Raw genomic sequence first — 20,063 nt, 5'->3', positions numbered from 1 at the left:
AAACACCTCTGGATCATATATATTGTCTATAATCGGCACCACTGTGGAAAAAGGTCACAAAACCTGAAACCTGAATGAACTTTGTCGTTCTGATGTCAAGATGTTGAAATGTTATCAGCCAGAGAAAAGGAACATTGAAGGACAGATGCAGGCGGTGGTCGCTCAGTCTGTTGGGAACTGGTCTGAGAAGCCCTTGAGCAAGGTGCCAAACCCACAAATGCGCAGGGGTCTGTGATGAACCAGCGACTGATCCAGAGGTGGACCTGCCTTCACCTGCTGACCCTGAGAGGGATGAAGCAGTTAAGAAGACGGGATGAGACGAGGACGGATGCACTTATAAGTCTCTGTACTTTTGTATAAATGAACCTGTAAAACACTTCTGTTAATATGCAGTTCAGAAACAAACCACAAGGATGTAAACAGTTTTCACATGTGAATGCTTGATTTGTTAAATTCTAAACTAATATGAGAGACTAGAAAATGAACTCAACATTTTTACCATTTTCTATATACAGTGAAGTGGTGTTTTGTTGGGTGTTTTTTGTCTGTCCATGTGGGCCTGCTGTGAGCTGGCTACTCATCCATTTATGAATAAATCAGCTATATGGGCCTAACTACCAAAGGAATTCATTTGGGCCTGCTGAACTGCAATATTTTATCGTCCAAGGTGAGAAATCACTGCTTACATTAAAAAGAATTAGCTTATTTCTTCTGTATGCTGTGTGCACTATGAAGAGTGTTAGATCCATTATATTAAAGTTATCTCTTATTTGCTTTCACCTTGTTATATTCCTTATTCTTGTTATATTGTCTCTTATTACTTAATGTTTCTTATTATTTGCTAATGCTTAATGTTCATGATGCTTGGTATGTCACCTCGAACTTCTCTGGTCAAGGGCGACAGAAATGCGGCGGCTGTTGGAGAAGTGGCATTGACTGGAGACAGAGCTGCGGGGCCTAACCCAGGAGATGTTCTCTTAATCTGCACGAGTCAAAATACTTCTTTTTCACCAATTTCATTTTAACTGCACGTGTTGCAAATAAAATAAACTTCTCTCCCAGCTCAGGAACCAGTCTGCCTCTCTGGAAGCCTGCAAGAGACAGAAATGGAGATATAAGCACATCAATAAAAAAATCCCATATTTGGTATCCCCCCCCCCCCCCCCCCCCCCCCCCACTGCCTCTTTCTGTATCCATCGACAAGTGTTTGTTATAATTAGAGTATTTCTATGATCTCTGCCTCTCCTCTCCTCTCCTCTCCTCTCCTCTCCTCTCCTCTCCTCTCCTCTCCTCTCCTCTCCTCTCCTCTCCTCTACCTGTCCTCCCCCTCTCCTCTCTCTCTCTACCCAGCCCCCCCATCAGCAGGAGGGTCCCCCTACATGAGCCTGGTCCTGCTCAAGGTTTCTTCCTGTTAAAGGGGAGTTTTTCCTGCCACTGTTGCTTGTCTGGGGTCAGGCCCTGGGATTCTGGAAAGCGCCTTGAAACAATTTTGATTGTAAGAGATGCTCGATCAATAAAGATGATTTGAATTGATTTAAGTGTCATTTAAAATTGGAGCTGGAAGTTCGTCAGCACACTGACCCGTATGGTTCTGGTGCTTTGGCTCCCCTGCAACTCTGGACTCAGCTGATCCAGCTCCTGGAACGTCCATTTCTTCACCAGATTTCTGTTCCAGAAACAGTGATTTTTAACCAAATATTTAAAAATATGCATGTCAACAATGTCAATAATCAACACAACATCCACAGCTGGGGAGGGAAGGGGGTCCCGCTCGTCTCTCATAACATTGAATTTTCTTCCAATGACTATTTTGCCAAGTATATTTCCAAACACTCGCTCTCCTCTTCAGCATCCAAGCTATTGGTTACAGAAGAGACTCAGAAACAGAAAACCTCATCAGACTGAGAGAAGGACGATGCATTTATCATATTGAGTGTATATCATTATGGTCCTTAAACCACAGTATTTAGTAGATAGAGTTACATATTGTTTATCTAAAAAAAATAATAGTCTGTCATCAAAATAGGGAATTATGAGTAAACGACACAGGTTTAAACGATGTAACGCAGACTTTGATCACAAGGGGGCGCGCATGTTTAATTTGAGTTCAGACCTCCAGTTCTTCTCTAGTTAGGGTTGAGAATCACTTGGATTAAACCAGGGGTGGGGAACCTTTTTCATATCGAGGGCCATTTAAATTTTTATAAAGTCCTCCGAGGGCCATACTATTATGAACACATACCTAGGGATGCAAAAAAAAGACAAAAAAAAAGAGTCTATAACCACTGTGTTACTAAGTCTCATGATTGCTGCATTTGAATTTGAATTATTTATTTAGCACACATGCATATAAAATCACCCCTGGATTAAACCATAAACCAACTTTTTGGCGTGTGTTCAAGGTCATCAAGCTTGCAGCAATAAGAGCATAAACCTCTTTATTTAAATCTTACAAATATCAGACTAAAAGCTATATTTAAAGTGAAACATTTATTTCATGACAATAAAACAAACACACACACACACGCCACTAGTGTGTAGTATTTTTTGTGTGTGTTTTAGAGTGAGTAATTAGTAATTAAATAATAAGAATGTAGATGATCCAAATGGAAAATCTCAATCAGGAATCATGACGGTGCTGCTTGAAAGTTTGTGAACCCTCCTTACAAGCAAACCAAACATCCAAATAACCTTATTACACCCACATCCAGACCCAATTTGTAAATCCCACCTTCTGAATAACGCGGGCCTGGCATGAGATTCTGGTCAAGAATTTGTCGATATTACAGTAAGTTCACTGTTCCTGGGATAAATATGGAGACATCTAGGTTCAGAAGTACAACGCTCGAGCTCATTATTTTGAGGCAGCAGCGACTAATAAGGTGCTTCTGTCCACTTAGGGCAACTGTATTTCAGATTTCACACCAACAACCAATAAATCCTCCATAAAAAAAACAGAAGAGCAAGTTATCTGCTGTTCCTTGGATCACCAGTCCATCAAAGGGGACACACAGATGTCACACACACTTCACCAATGCTTTCTTGGGTGGTGGATTCATCCCAGTCCTTTAGCAACTATATGCCATATTCTAAGAAGAATTGTCAAAGAAGAAATCAAGAATCGTTGCCCACTCTAATATGATTACATTTTTTGTTCATAATATTATATTTCAATAGTTTTGCTTGAAAATAAAATTGGTTCACATTTGCAGAAAGGCAAAAACAATATTTAAGATTGTCGCATTTCCGCATTTTGGTCGCGTCAGAGGTTTGCCACAAGGTGGCAGTATTACCCCTCAAAACGCACATCATCCCTTTAGCCGCTGTAAACGTAAATAATCTGAGACCAAACTGAAGCGTTGCAGCCAAACAGAAAAGTTTTCAGTTCTCTTTAACAAGAACTATTCAACCGGATATTGAACACATCCATTTGTCCATTTGTCATCCGGGTTACTTGGTGACCTTTACTTGCAAAGCGCGACTGACCCTCCAGAAGCTGCTGCCTGCACACACACCTGAGAGTGCATGGATCACTGGAGGTGGCAGACGTCTCCAGATATGCTCTCGGGTCGTCATCACCACCAAACACAAGGACAGGGAGCGGGTGAACGAGTGGGTGTTCTTGAGGAAAGGGATAGAAGACAGGAAAATGCATGTGTAGCCAGAGGCCTTCATAGCTGTATTTAATTTACTTAAGGAGCAGAAAGGAGTGAGAGAACATGCTACAGACATTTTGGGGAGATGTTATAAATCTTTACGCCGTCTCGCGCTGTGTGACAGGCAGGATAAGTATCTGCTATTTGAGGACCGCTGTAAAAACTATGGTTGACTTATTGCGCCGACTTATTGAGGTGTTTCCATTCCTACTGAGACACGATGTGGACAGGACGCCGGGCTCGCGGCAACAGAGGCAACAAAAGCCTTTATACACAGCCTCCTTTTTCCCACTCCGTGCCCCATTATTTTAGAGGCTGACCGTGGCGCCACTTTTGCAGCCGACCAGCTCAATGCGGCTGCAGGATCTGGCTTCGTGGCGCGGACAACGGTGTGATTTCTTTTATTTTTTGCTTTTTGAGGGTCCTGGGCTGAGATTTTCTGAACTGTCTTTCTCATCATCTGTCACGTCCGGCGGCCTAATGATGCTTAATAACAGACGGTGGTGGAAAAGCACACTGAGGGCCATTGTGCCGCCGCCTCCTTGATGGTGACTGAGGTAAACATAATGACACAGAGCGGCGTTTCCACTCGGGAGAGATATTCCAATTCATGCTCAAGCCTCTCATTTGGGGAAAAAAATCTTCGATCTCACCGGGTTGTACTTAAATTGCCGTACCCTGTGTTTCGAACGCTGCCCGTTTGAGCTAAAAATGGCCGCTGAGACTCAACCACCGGCTCGATCTGACCCCCCCAAGTATAGCTGTAACTGGCAGTGCATCAGCTCAAAGGCGAGTATCCGCATGCATGATGCGCAGCGTGATCTCACTGTACTTGTGGATATGATATATAGCGCGGCTGCCTGCCCCAGAGAGATGGAGCACATGTGGATTCATGCCCTGCAGCTCCCTGACAGTCGGCTCTTTCATTGTAACATAGCTTGCGTCACAAACCCCTCACTTATTTTCTCCACAATGTAGCCAGAAGCCAGAGCTTACTTGAAGCCTTTTAATTAACACGAGTCACCGTGCAACATCCTGGCTGGGGCCTGTGGGCGCATTAATCATATTCCTTAAAACTGATTCCAAGACAAGCCCTTTCTTGTAAATGCTTCTCTTTTTTAAAAGGAAAGGAAACAAAAAGCAGCTTCACATGAGTCAGACAGGTAGAGGTTGGACATCGTATTGTCTTTGGCAGCCACGCGGACTCGCCGCACAGATCCTTCTTTGTCTCGATGGCAGCGGAGCGTCCCAAGCGGGAGCGAGGATGTTGTATCTGTATTTTCCATCAACGTGAGCTAATGCGGAGAGACAACACGCCGCCGATTGGCATCTCATCGCCCGAGCTGCCTTTTCCTGCGCCGCATTCAGGGGAAGAAATTGCAAACTGCTGGCACAGTTTCGGCTCACGGCGCCCAGCGGGCAACAGGCCAGTTAATTTCCCGACAGCACCAACAAAACTCTGTTTTATTTTGACCTGACAGCGTGCGTCAGGTCTGTATTGTCACCTCATGCTCATAGCTAGGCACAACTTTGGTCACCAATCAGCCAATCAGGGTGCAGTTCTTGACGGACAGACATATGGACAGAGGAGAGAGTGCTGCTGTGAGTTTTTGCTCTGCATCTAAAGTAAGATGACTATAATAGTCCCTCCTCTACTCCTTATTTCCTCTTTCCCTCCTTTATCTATCTCACCACCAGCAGGAGGGTCACCCCTGGCCCTGGTCAAGGTTTCTTCCTGTTAAAAGGGAGGGGGTTTTAGGCCACTATGTGGGGGTCAACCTCTGGGTTTCTGTAGAGCATCCAGTGGCAGCGTTGACTGTAAGAGCCTCTGTATAAATAAAGTTTGATTGAATTGGCTACATAGAGAGACCTCAGACAGCAGTAATGTGTCACCATAAACACTGGACATTAATCATTTACCAATCAGAGGAGAGCAAACTATGTGTGAGGGACAGAGTTGGACATGTAACGCAGAAAGAAAAAACATTTTAACAACAAAAAAGGAGCTTTATCTTTGTTGCGAGGATGGCCGACAACCTTTAACTCGCACTACGAGCACATAAAGCGAGACAGTTAACGCTTATGAGCAGAATGAGATCATAAACGCGATCAGCCAGTCTCTTATTGCCTTTCTATAAAAGAGAAAAAGAGATTAATCCAAATTATTTCAATGCCATGGGTTTTTTGAAGGCATCTCTTTTATGGCCCAATATTGATAAAGGAAACAAAGCAAAAAAGGTTTTATCCACTTCAGTGAGAGTTTTTTTTCTCTGTCTTTCATTGTTTGGTTCATGGTAATTCGTTTCAGGAGGATAAAGGGAAAATGTTTTAAAGGTGCTGCTTCTTGTTTTTATTCAGATATAAACCAAGTAAGATCCCATCAACAAATGTATATTTTGGGGATTTGTTTTATCCCCTTTTGACATTTAAGAGGGCCACGTTGCTGTCTGTAGCACCGTGCCAACTGAAGCTTGCTAGCACAATTTTACCTTTAAAATTTAGATTAAAGAAGGTTTTTCTCATGCTCAATATTCTCACGGACCCGTTCTTCTTCCTTCTTCTCAGTAAAGGAGCTAAAACTAGCTAGAAAACTTCCTAGAAAAACACAAGGAGCCATTTAAAGAACTTGCACTAAGTACAAATACAAAAATAGATTTATAGGCCTTTTTAATTGTTGCACCTATTCAACCATGACATGATAGCACCTGTCAGAGATGCAGCTAACAGGGCTGGTGGGGGGCTGGTGATAAAATCAGCAGTCTAGTATCCCTAAAAACCATGGAATGGAAGGTGAGGCAGTGGTCAAACACCTCAGAAATGTTTAAGAACAATTAAAGCAGAGGAACTGGTGAGGGCGAGCTGCGTTTGTCCTGTCCCACCTGAGGTTTAAAGGATTTTAGCATTTTATTTGATTTAGAGTGGCAGAGCTGGGTAGCTCGAGCTAAAGAAGAGGAATGATTTGAATGCAACTTTCACACAAGGACGACATCATCTGCAAAATGTCCTGCAAACTGGGCGTATGGAGTCCAATTTAAAAAGAACTGGTGTCACTTTCTAAACTCATATCAGTACGACTACAGTTGGTTGCTCTTCCTGTACTGTGTGTGAGCTTTTCAGCAGGGACAGCACACCCCCCTGTCCTTTCCTACGCTGATGGGAAGCGGGGACACCTCAGGGTGCAGGACGGAGTGACCATAGATGGCAAAGGGAAGAACACTGATTAGCTTAAACAGCGTGAAACAGAGGAACTGAGGTGGAAGCAGCTTCTGAAGCACCAGGTAGGTCAAAGCATCGCTTCATTTCCAGTTGGATTCATAGAGATTTAGCTGAACCGTGATGGATTAGATCGCTTCACTTCGCCGTCCTGACATTAGCTTGACGTCAGCAAGAGCATACGATATTTTATCTTCCATCTCAAACATCTCTAGACACTTACTGCTGTGTTTATCCTTGTTAAAGCTTCCTCGATGTCCAAGTTGAGCTCAAAGATGCGCGTTAAACTATGGAACAAAAGCTTGGATGGAACGTGGTACAAACAAGCTAACTCAAATGAACGGCAGACTTCACATCAAACTATTGAACTCATTACAGTACTTGAGTCCTTTTTTTAAAAATGTCATATTGTTTAATGAATGCACACTCGGGGTTTATAGCAGAAAAACAAGACATAACAAAGTATGCTCCAGACATCCAGCCAGTAAGTTCTTCTCATTTTCAGACCACAGTAGCTTACGTTCGTTCAGGGTTACAAACACACACATCGTTCTAGTCTTTAGCGTAGGTGGTTGTAACCAAGGTAACTACTGTAGCTGTTGTTTTCCTGGTGCCAACATGTATTTATTAAGCCCTCTGCATCTTTTTCCAAACGTGTTGTTCATTAGCCTTTAGCATATTAGCTTTGACAAAGCCCTGCTGTTGGCATTGGAGCGCTGCAGCAAAGACCAGGAGGGTGGATGGAAGGAAGCCAGAGGCTGTAGCCGTCCAGGGGGAGGTATTATCTCAGCAGTCCACATCCGCTGGGTCTAACTCGCAGGGCTATGGCAGCCTCCTAGCTGTGGGGGTTATCCTGAAGTGGCTGTGTGCCAAATGCTCTGGAATAGATGGGTTCAAGTTTAGGCCCCTGTGACCTTCGAATGATAAGGTGAGGGGTCGTAGAGGAGTCAGGAAACCTTTGTTTTTAGAAATTCCAATTATTTGGTTATTTAAGCCGACTGGGGCTCGCGTCCCCCCACCGGCTCCCTGCCCTAACTCTTACAACGCTGAGAGGTCTGCACACCATCATCCCATTAACCACATGTGTGCCGGCCAGGACTACAGCTGAGCGTGGAGGAGGGAATGAAAAAGGTGTCTGGGACTTGGAACACACGTTGTCAATTACACGATGCAACATGGAAACTTGCTTTTGAATCATCGCATGTCGACGACGAGCGAGGGGGTGTTGTCGAAGCGTCCTCCACACGGGACAAAGAAAATAAAGGCAGGGGCCATGGTGTAACCTGAGAGCAAAGCAATTTTACAGCTTTTTTTCCCCCTTCAATCATTCTGTTGGGGGGGGGGGGGCTGTGGAGTCCGGAAGAGACCTTGGAAATCTACGTTTTTCCTGTAAGGGGGGTTCTCGGTTTGACGAATCTCAGGTTATTCTGCTTCAGAGTGGTCCGCTTTTGGTTCATGCTCTCGTGGATCAATTATCTCCATACGTGAGCAGTCTGAGAGCGCTAACCTGTTCCTGACCCCCCCCCCCCTTCATCTTGAATTCCATTCATGCTGATTAACTGGACATGTGAGTCGATGCTACAAACACACACATCACCATACGGACACCACGGAAAAGCAAAATAGCGATTCAGTTTGCAGAAGAATGCATCTGTTAACGTTTGACTTTGGGTTGACTTCACCCACCACAAACGCACTCTGACTCCGTTGCTCTCTCCGTAATTGGCTCCTGTTGCCGCTACCATCGGCTGCTTACCGCGCCAAACTTATGAGGACCCACCAACACAAGTGCCTAAATAATCAAAAGATTTGTCTCTGTTTATGTACCTGTTGTGGCTCATCCTGCATTAATAGACCCAGAGACAAGTTCTCATTAGCACTATAAAGTCCCCAAAATCAAAAAGAAACCGGGGAGAACATCATAAACAAACGGGGGAGAGACAGAAAAGCAGAGATGATAAAGAGAGACTGATGAAGGAATGTGATGGGCATGTAGGTGCTGGAGAACAAAGACAAGCACAGTTCGGCAAACATGTTTACCAGAAGAGGCTGGCCCTCCACATAGGTTTTAGCAAGCGATCCCCATGGGGGCAGCGCCAAACTTGGCCTGACTGCTCGGCTCCTTGCATCATTGAGGACCTTCACACGCCGAGAGCTGTCACACAGAGAGCGCAGAGCCAGGGCCTCATTTACACACAACACGTCTGGGACGAGGAGGTAGAGGAGCATGAAGGCATCACAGAGACTGTTTGATATGCAACAATCCACAATCCCAGTGTCCCCCCTTTTTTTTAAGGTTTCATGTTATTCCAAAGGCCACATCATGGGGTGGGCTCCCGTTCCCACCTTTCCCCACCACCAACACCAGAGAACGATTGTCGCCTCATTTAGACTCCCGGTGTCAATAGAAAACCAAAGATGCACGAGCCGACACATCCGCGGCAGCTAAAAGTGGATTTTTGATTGTGGAGATGATGAAGACAGTGTAACTACGTCCTCATAAATCTCTGGACGGCCCGCCTCTCCTCTGTCACCTGTTAACTATTACACGCATTGTTTCATTTATCCAGAAAGTCATCTATCACCCGCGAGGCCGTAGTAGATGGAAATGGGGCTCTGCTGAATATGTACCCCCCCCCACCAGATCGATACTAAATGCAAAGGCTCGGAGGATATTCAATCGTTGCTCACTCTGACTTACCGGCTTTGGTGGAAGAAAGGTTCAGCATCTGTGAAACGCTCCAAAGCAAATACTGGAAATTGTCCCCTTATGTGTTTTTTCTTCATTGTGTTTAACCAAAAATCTAATTTTCATTCTTCTCACCAAATTTGAGTCGCTTCTTGAACCTTGCTACCTGCTAGTTCCACCTTTATTTTGTAGAAGTTCTAAAAAAGAAGAACATGACATTTGACTAAATCCCAGCTCGGGCTGAATGACAGGATCTCCTTTGATTTCACCTGTTTTGCATCAGATGTTACTACAATTCCCACAATCCTACAGTCAGATGCTCAGAAGAAAGGTGTGTGCTCTTGTGTGTGTTGCTATATATTGAGTAGCAAAAATACAGATATTTTTGGGAATTCTGGACATTCTAAGACTTGATTTGAGGGTGAAGGTCAGGGTTGGTTGGGATGGTTTGCCTACGAAACTCCTCATTACAATAAAGGTACAATGACGTGTGTGTGTGCATGTGCGTGTAGATTTTTAGTGGCAATGTTAGCATCCATTAGCGTCATTCTGTCCCCTTTTCCTAGAAATTGACCCCGCGTCTGTTTTTGTCCTCGGCCTGAAAGGACACATAAAGCACGTTTACGCCAATGCGTAAAAATAAAGACACATTCTTGAGTGAAAAGATTGGGGGGTGATAGAAGCTGTGGAAAACACAATTTTCTATCGGAAAAAAACAAGGGACGGAGTGGAACATCGTCCTGCTCTTTATCACCATGGCAGCTGATAATAGCGCAACAGGGTACCGTGATTCACTGGGGATGAATTCATTCATGCAAAAAGACCAACACACGCCAGTCAGGCAGCGCTTGGACTGTCTTTATTTATCTTTTTTCCCCCAATCAAAGGGACATTTATGCACCGACTGTTTGCAAAAACTGCCAGAAATTCACTTAAAAACAATCCAAAGTAAAGTTTGATTCCGTATTCTTCCAGCGCACAGCACGGGGTCATGGTGCCAAACACCCCGGGATTTCAATGCTGATTATTCATGCTCCTCCTTCAGAGACTTAGCGGGATGACATTTCTGAATACACACAGATCCCCTCCCACCCCCCACCCCTCTCATCATAACAATACTTCGCGTATTTGATTCCAGTGCTTGTAAGAGCACCTCCGTAGGGGGCATTTGCCACTCTGGGCGGGTGGATGTCATCCTTCCAACGCTCTGCCCTACATTTATTGGGGAATATTTACCATGGGGAGAAGTGGGGTGTCGAGGGGCATCAAAAGGTGGGGGGGGGGGGGGGAGTGGCTGATGATTCCATCAGCACTGAATAGGCTGGTTCCTGTGAGATGATGGGTAAATATTGCAAAAAGTGATATTTGAAGCCGACAGAGAATGACAGGAATAGATGAGTAGATTAGAAGATCAGAAAGCTTCTTAACACGTAAGAATGTGTATCTTGGAAGATGATAGGAAATTCAAGTGAAATCAAGCAGTAAATGAAATATATTTTGATGTGACACTGATGTGCTTTATATGGTTGAGCCAAGTACCACAAAAGAAGCAATTTTAAACACTTTCCCCACGCATTTAGTTACTCATCTCAGCTTTATTCAATTTATTTTATCAATTACATCTGATTGGTATCAGATTCACAATCATAGTAAATGTCTTTCCCTTTGATTTGTCTTCTGCAATATTCAGAAATGTCTTTGAGCTTCGCAGCTCTACACTAGACCTCCTGCTGTGAGATAGGACCCTGCTGTCGACAGCCAAATGAATTCCAACTGGGACGGAATATTCCAGATTTGAACATTAGGAACATTTACTATATAAGATTTAAAACTAAATGACAAAGATTATTATAATTTAGAAAAAGTGCCCTTGGTCTAAACTCGCTTTTATGGTTTATTTAGAAGAATAACAAATAAATGGAAATATTTTTGGACTAAACTAATAGACACTGCAAAGTACACTCGTGTGGTATTTTAGTAACATGATAAAATGGGTGGAATTTACAAATGGATGGTGATAATGATGGAAATGACCTTTTAAAAAAAAAGAAATAAACCCTATCTTGCCTCAATTGGTATGTAGGAATATAAAAGTTTAGTCAGAACACTCTAGATTAAGTCTGGATAAGAACAGCGTGGCACACAATTAGTTGCAAAGTTAGCAGAGAATAAATTTAGCACCAAAAAAGGTGGTTTGTGTCGGGCTCTGTCCCAGTGTGTAAATTCCCTCTGCCTAGACGTTACAGGGAATGAATATCAATATTATTTTCTATCTTGAGTTTTGACTAAAGAACGTTCCATTCTACCAAACAAGAGTTCCAACAAGCAGCAAAGGACTTAGCAGATAATGCTAAATCCAGGAAGCACTGAGCCGCCACTTTACCTGTTGATTCATCAGAAAAGTATGTTTTCAACAATGCTCAGAAATCCTCAGAACTGGTCCATCCCCACTTAATCTACATCAATATTTATTGCTAATATTTGCCACAAATAGTCCATCAAATCACCGAAAGCGCGCTGTGGTGGGATCCAAGCTGAAAAATCAGAATTAAAGGACGTCAAACAGCTGCGTTTGCATGAACGATGACAGCTGAAATAGCAGCACAGTTGCTCTCTGCCTCCCTGTTTGCATTCGGGTAAGATCCTGGATAAAAGAGCTTTTATATGCAAGACAGAGAAAAAGACATTTTCTACCCAGGTGAGACAGTTCTTGTGTTCTTTAAACTCCCTCCCAACTTCTTCTTAAATTACCATTAGTTACAACATCTGTCACGGCAACGACATCAGAGGAATTTCTTTCTTGGTGGTTTTTCTTGCCTTTCTGTTTCTCTTCTCCAGCCTGTGGATCCTGTTTATATCTGCCGTTATTGATGAAATACTAACGTGAGCTGACGAAAAAAGGCAAAGTCAGGGATCAATACTTTGACTCTCCCGGAACTGTTAATCATCTGGATGGAGTAGTTGATGTTTCAGTACATTGCAGCATCTTCGTTAGCATATTTGTTGTGGGGAAAAAATGTGCGTTCCAATTCTTTTGTGCAGAGTTGTCTCTCAAGGACGTTAGCGGTGATTTGAAAGCCTGGCTCCATTGGGACTACTATGGCCTGAGATTGTCTGAGGTTAAGGTTGATTTTTCTTCTTGAATGGTTGCTATTACCTCTCCACTTCCTAATCAATCTATCCCAGCAGTCGTCAAATAAGGACACCAGTCCAAACACACACCATTTTGTACCAGGAGGAAAAAGGACATGGACGTAGAAATCCCAGAATTGAACCCAGGTGACTCTGCAAGCCAATGCTCTATCAGTCTGTCCTGCATTATGACATAATTTCTGGAACCTGGCTGATCAACACCACATGCTTCCAGAACCGTAGCTCAGACATGTTGTAACTATCTTCCAGGATAAACCACTTAAAACTCTCGTCTTCCTCTCTTCCTTAAAGCCAACAGAGGTACATTCTTTAGCTTATTTATGCTCTCCGTCATTGGCTAACCACACGTTTGACATCGATTGACGCTGCTATCGATGAGGTTGAAAAATAAACAAGGTCGGTGGTGCTTTCAGGCAGTCCGGCGCAGCTAAAATAAACTGGAGTCAGTGGTCCCGGTGGCTGGTCGATCAAATGTCGGTGTGGTTGACACAACGGAATGGGACGTCCGCGTCAAGCGGCTCGTGTTGTGAAAGCAAACAAATGAGTCAGGCTGCTTTAAGCAGATGTGTGATTTTAAGGTAAACCTAAAATACTTCAAATAAATTGGCTGTATGAGAGATCTATGTAAGAAGAGGGATTGTGGGTGAAGCTCCACTTCCCTGCCAGCATATTTATGATTATACAGAGCTGTGAGAACCTCACCAGTGCTCGGTGTGTCCATGATGGACGGGAACCCACTCCAAAGAGGACCCAAATCAAGCAGGGTTGTCTGTCCTACAACTGCTCTCACCTGGGATCCCAGTTTCCTCCGAAAGCAGTTTTTATACCCAACTAGAGGGAGATATGGGTTGGACACTCCTGGTTTAGTGTACTAAGCATTAAACTGAGTGGCTAATTTCTTGATCTGACTGTTGATACCCTGGAAACAGAGTCCAGTCTGTTTTAATGCTAAGTTCAGCTAGCAGCACGTGTGCCAGCTGAGTAATCTCATATATTGCTGCTGTAAAGTTGTTTTTTTCCACCAATTTTTGCAGTTTATTCAAGGTCCAAAGAAGAAAAAGAATAAAATGCTGGCATTGTGTGAAGCCCAACATTCAATGAGCTTGTAATGGAACATTGCAATCAACAAAAGGGAAAACGAAATGGAAGGAACACAGATATCATCTACAAGCGGCATCATAACAGGTAAGATGAAGGTATAAGAAGACACCATCCACAAATCATCTGCCCTTACAAACATTGTTGAAGTTTATCCTCCTTTACATCCTAGCAAATGTTGGATAACAGCTTTTTCCCGCAATGCGAAAATTTTGCAAGTTTGGCTTTTTTGACCTTAAAAGGCAAGTCTAGTTTGACATTTTGAGTCACGTTTTTCTCCAAAAATATGAAAAAAACTTCACTTACTGCCGTGCCAATGATTAACAATTTGTTTTTCTTCCCTTTCAAGCATAAAGTAATTACATTTAATAGTTTTGATGTTTCTTTTTCTAGTCGGGATGAATCTAAGGACACAGGAAGCAGTGCTGGGACCAGACCATTTGGAGAGCTATTTGTAGCTCATTACAGGTTCATTAGTGTTCGCGAGGCTCATCATGATGCACCCAGAAGGAGAATGAAAGATTCACAGAACTTTGGCAGATGTTAAATTTTAATGAGAGAGGTCTAGACACATGCCACACCATGCCACACTTGGGGGCTTAGAGAGTGAAAACTTTGTCCGCTTGCTTTTCCTCTGCTGAGAGACCATATCTGACCCATCAGTAACTCTCCCCACAATGTCAATTTGTTCATTATATTGTAGCTTTTGTTTATTTCAAGATCACATTTATCGAAAAGTGTTTTTTCCTGGATGTTGAATATCAGTGTTTCTTCCATGGCCTTTCAAAATAAAACTAAAATAGGCTAAAATGAATGAAAAAAGGTTCAATTAATCATATATGAAGTGCTCAAAATGACGGTTTCTAGTAGAGACCCACTCAGTATAGCATCCTGTGAAAAACTATAATATGTATGCCTTTTGTCTGATGACGCTCCACTACAGCCTGTTTCCATCTGAACTGGCTTATAGCACATGGATCCAGAGTGGCTTGTGACTTTTTTCACCCCCTCTCAGTCAGGATGGGGGCCATTAGCCAGCCGTCCTTGCCCAGGAGACATCCATCTGACATAAGAGGCATGACATGGCCGAGTGAAGGTGATGATGTTATGTATGAGGCTGGCTGGGAGCACAAGGTAAAGGTGGTCTCTCTGTCACGCAGGGTGATAGTTGACAGGTTCTTTGCACAGGCAAGGGCGCGGACCTTGGGGATGCGAGACAAGGTTAAGCTAAGTGCTATCTGAATGCAATAAGAAGGTGACCATTCCTGGAAGGGACATGACGAATGAATCATGTGAGGCAAGTCTGATGTGGGGAATGAGTGGCAGTCACAGTGACGGGCCAGTCCTTCCCACGACCTGCTAGCGAGGTTCACAGTCGTTGTGGGGGAGACAGCAAGAGATACCCTTCAGCACAAAATCCAGTTTTTGCTCTGGCACTTCACGGGAAAGTCAATTGTAGTCACAACGAGTAAAGGTTCGATCCGCTGTGTCCATTCGTTTCATTGCCTCTCCTGCCCCAGGAGCTTAGCTAAGCTAAACTGGTGGTGACACAGCAGCGGGTCAGTGTTTTCCTTTTACTAGCATATCCTCGCCAGTGGACAATAATGAGGTCATTCCGCTCAGCAGCAGTTTCATATGGCAAAGGCCGTCAAATATTTAGAGGACATGATTGTCTCTCAAATGTCCAGCACCAGTGTCTTCTGAGGTGTTTTCACACCGAGTGATTGTCACGTGTAGATGCTGCGAATGGAAGCCCGTCTGAAGCGAAATGGGCAGACGGCGCCTGATTCTCTTTTCTATTAGCCTGTGGCTGATGTAATTGAAGTAGGCAGAGTGAGGACGGGATGATCCCCCCCCTCCACCTCACAGAGACACACTCATCTCCCCGCCTGCCAGGCAGTAGAGCTGTCGAGTAGTGAGTCTACTAATGGAACACCCAGCCGGCTATACACTTCATAACATTGTGGTGAATTATTCAGCTTCCACAGGGCTCTTCTCAAATTATTTAAAAGCTTGCTTTGCTGTTCACACGAACCAGGCAGGGCCCCAAATGAAGTGCTCAAAGTTTGTCTTTTAGAGCTTTGGGGCTTTTTTTCTTACAAGTTTTTATACATCCTCTTTATGGCTGAAACCCTTAAAGATAAACAGTTCTGTAAAAAAAAAAAAGCTGATCTGATTCAGGTTAGTTTCATGGAGCTGTAGATCATGTCACCAAAATGACGGGAGAGTTTTAAGGACCTGACGTTTTTGCTCAAAACCAGAACCACAGGACGACGTGCAACCTAATGAAGTTGCTGCTTCGTCCTGTTGCAAAATACGGCGTAGATTCATCAGAGCTGTAGGTGTCCCTGGCAAGGATGACTGATTGGAATTCCATGTCCATATACATCACACTCAATCCTCGTCCACTCAGCAAAGAGCGGATAAATCACTCCGTCTGGGCCGTCCCTCAGCAGGCCCCAGAAAGCCTTTAATAACAGGCCCGAGCTGCCTGCAGTGTTGGCCCCTGATTGTTTTGAGTAAAAACAGATGTGGTTACTCATTTCACAACGCACCATGCTCAATGGTGGTTCTCAAACAGGCCCTGGTCACAAGGGCCCTCTCTGCCATGTTGCCTTGCTAAAACATCCGGCACCAATGGGAGACCACCTTGATTCCCCCACAGCTCCCCACGGCCTCCGTTATTCTAATACCCTCTGCTTTACCACACCTCATTGCCTGGAAAAAAAAAGTATCTTGAACAAGGTGGAAACAGGCTTCCCCCTCCACCCTCGTAAAGCCCACTTCAGAGCCCGACTGAACACGTTGAAGCCCCAAGGCAATGATGAAATAAAACACCAGCGCCATGTCCTTTATGTGAGCCAAGAAAAAAAAAAAAAAAAAACACTGGCCGTGTTTATTACATCTGGCCATCTGGGTTTTTACACGTGTATGTCTGCCGGACACAGCTCCACACATCAATGCGCCCACACCTAGTTCAGAGGTCCTGCTGGCACCTCAGAGCTTATTAGGCGCATACGGATAAAATGCCAACCGCCATGTGATTCTTGCTGCTTTCTCCCAGTCCTTCCAGTCAGAGTCTTGTCCTCTTACTTCCTGTCTTCCTAATCATGATAAAATTGCCTCTCAATGGGGGAACGAATGCCTCTGCAGCAGGGGAATAAACCAACAGCATCTCCCGCCGAGTCCTCGGTGACTGATATTCCTCACTGATTTGTTTAAACAGTTTCAAATGTCCCTCCCACCCCCCAACCCCACTCCCACCCCTGCCCGCCCCAGCAGCCCACATCCCATCCCGTGTTCCCTCACTCAGCTGAGCCCACCCCCTCTACAGCGATCCATGCGCCGTGTGCTCCGTCGCAGCCCGGATCGGTAGCCGGGTGCCGTTCCAAGCTAGAGGCTAGAGGTTTTAAAAGGCCGGATGTGTCCTCGTTGACGCTCCCCTTGGCTCACCTAAACCCACCACCCATCATGTAATTTCTGTTTATTCTCCTCTGTTTATTCACTCAACATCTTCCTGTCTAATTCCTGGCTCTCAGCTAAGTTTGCGTGGTCTTGAATCAGGAAATAACCTTAACCTGCTGGTGTGAATGGGGTCACGACCAGTAGGATAAACTGAAGGTCAGAATGTGGGCGGCAAAACATTTTAACTCATTCCTCAGAGGATGGAATGTGTGCGGCATTAATGTGCACATGGAGTAAAGTCATTTTAACAAGCTCTTTTATCTCATGATTACATATTAAGTTATTTCATTATCTTAATATAACAATTTTCTCATAGAATTACAAGCTAGATATAAGAGAAACCTTTGATTCTGAGGGATAATCATCACCTCAGATGATTGAGTGCTGATTCAACCCATACGATCGTCTTGCTTTCAGCCTTAAACCGATGCTAATGGATACCAGGAAGTGACACTAAAGCGTACGTATTTACAGTCTATGCACTAAACTTTAGCTTGGCTGGGCTCTAATCTGATATTCCACACACCTGGACCCAATTTTTGTAGAAAAAATCAGTGAGATTGACAAGATTGGTATATCGAGATACCGAAATAACAAGCTATCATAAGAAATCGACAGTCAAATACAAAAACAAGTATTTGGCCGTTCTCAGTTTCCGTATGTATCTGTTGCACATGGTATCAAATAATGGAAGCTCGGGTCAACTTATTAGCTCACCTTCCAGAAACAAAACAAAGTGGGTTTTACTGATGCTGTGTTTTATGGTTTGGTCTGGTTTTGTTTTAAACGCCATCAATCTATCATCTATTTGAGCGTGTACATGCACTGTTTTCAGCTCCGGTGAGAATACAACCTGAGAATTTACGACCTGTCCTCAACCCCCTTCCCCTTTTCAATAGTGTCTGACTGCCGATGACATGAAGGGAATGTAGATTGCTTTTTGTTTTTCACTCAGGTTCTGTCATTGTGTTCATCACAGCTCCTCCGTGAAGGCTTGATGAACACAACTCATACAGGTCAGGACCGTTGAAGTAGAGGAAACAGGGAACAGAAAGGCCATGAATTCTATTCCAATTTTTCAAAAGAGCTCTGAGCATTTTTTTCCAGATTTGTTGAGGTTGCTACTTTTTTTTTCCTTCTCACATGTTTTGCATTCATGGGTCTTTTGCACTCCTGTTTACCAGGGCACCATCACAAGGACGCAGTATTGTGGAACATACTTCCAGGTTGATGCACTATGCTAACTGGACAAAACGTTGCAGTCCGCCAGTTGCCAAGGACGATAAATGCTCAATTTTCTTTACAGAGCACAATTCAGTATTACAAACCCCTCCTATTAAAAGATGAGTCCATTAGAAAGATAATTATTCTGTCTGACCAGAGGGTTAACTTGACCAGATCAAGTGAGCGAACTGAATGAGTCAGTGGGCAGGTCCATACAGAAATGTTCTGAAACAAAACGGCAACAAAAGATGGCATGAACCTGGAAAATTGGGATTGTATAAAACTGCTTCCTGCTAATTCCACCGAGGTGTTCCATCAAAAGTTTCCACGGACCAGCCAAACATGTTTAGCATGTAATACCTGCGTGTGCGCCTGTCTGATAGTATTCACGCTCTTGCTCGCAGATGATGTCGTGCAGATCACAGCTGTTGGACAAAGTGGTGTTGAAGCCTATGGAATTGTGAAAACAGCCAGAAAACAAACGCTCACAAGTAGAGTCATTGTGCTGAGAGGCATGAGAAAGTTCTGTTTAGGGCTTTGGCCGTCCGCTGCTCTCTCTCGATTGCCTGAACTCTAAAGAAAGCCAGGATTTCCTAATGGCTAGAATGGAGAGCTCCTAACAGATTGATCTGCAACGGGGGACTGTCTATTCTTTGCAAATGAAGTGGTTAGATGAAGAGAAAAAAAAAACTCTCAAAAAATACAGTTTGCTGGAAGTGCAATCTGCAATACAATCCAGGCGCGTCCAGAGGAGACCTACAGATTTCTCTCTGGATCTTTTCAGAGGGGACTTTAACACCATTGTGAGCATAATCGAAGGTTTTGGCAAACTGAATCACATGAATGTGTGGTTTGGAAGACTTATAGGGAAGCAGTGCATCATTTCCAGAGGCATTTAACTACATTTAATGTTTCTACATATGTACGTACAGTATGTTTTAACTCCCTCGTCTTTGAGTGTATGTTGGTATATTAAAGATTGATGTGCAGCATGAGAGGTCAGCAGGGACCTCTCCTGGCTCGGGCCTCTCTGTGTGGGCTTTGATTGTTCTCCCTGTGCTTGTCTGGATTTTCTATGGATATTCTAACCCCCCCCCACAGTCAAAAAAGTGCCCGCTAACTGCTCCCCATGACTGATCTTTCTGGTTAGCAGAAAATGGATGGAGGGATGTATAATTTGACTCATTGCACATGTTCACACTTTACACAGACACATTAGCAATAGCAGATGCTAATATTATCACGCTCATATATATTCCATATGACATATATATATATATTTACAGCACACTCAAAATATTAACAAAAATGAAACTGAAACAAAATATGTTTCTCAGCCAAGACATGGGGGTCTTGTTTCTGTGCACGAGGTGAGTTTGTGCACGCTAACGCACTTTGTCAGGGGGGGCTGTAAGGTATTGATTGCAAGAGTGTATGACAGTGATCGACTTTGACAGGCTGCTGTGTGGACCTGAGCTGAGTCAGACAGGAGCCTGCGCCATCGTCTGTTCATAACGGCTCAGGGTCATGCTGGCGAAAGCCTGCAACCTTCTGTGCACATGGAT

The 20,063-nt window shown here is 43.9% G+C and overlaps 1 long non-coding RNA gene across 1 annotated transcript; it reads left to right on the top strand.

Moving 5' to 3' along the window:
• Nucleotides 1-6,486: 6,486 nt before the first annotated feature.
• LOC115250257 (uncharacterized) lies at nt 6,487-14,602 on the top strand. Its single transcript, XR_003888838.1, has 3 exons — nt 6,487-6,934; nt 13,746-13,896; nt 14,203-14,602. It is a non-coding gene; the product is annotated as an uncharacterized lncRNA (long non-coding RNA).
• Nucleotides 14,603-20,063: the final 5,461 nt, after the last annotated feature.

Source organism: Takifugu rubripes, chromosome 6 (assembly GCF_901000725.2).
Source record: "Takifugu rubripes chromosome 6, fTakRub1.2, whole genome shotgun sequence".
Classification (NCBI taxonomy): domain Eukaryota; kingdom Metazoa; phylum Chordata; class Actinopteri; order Tetraodontiformes; family Tetraodontidae; genus Takifugu; species Takifugu rubripes.
Note: the sequence above shows the minus strand (reverse complement) of the source record. Positions and strands in the feature narration are given on the sequence as shown.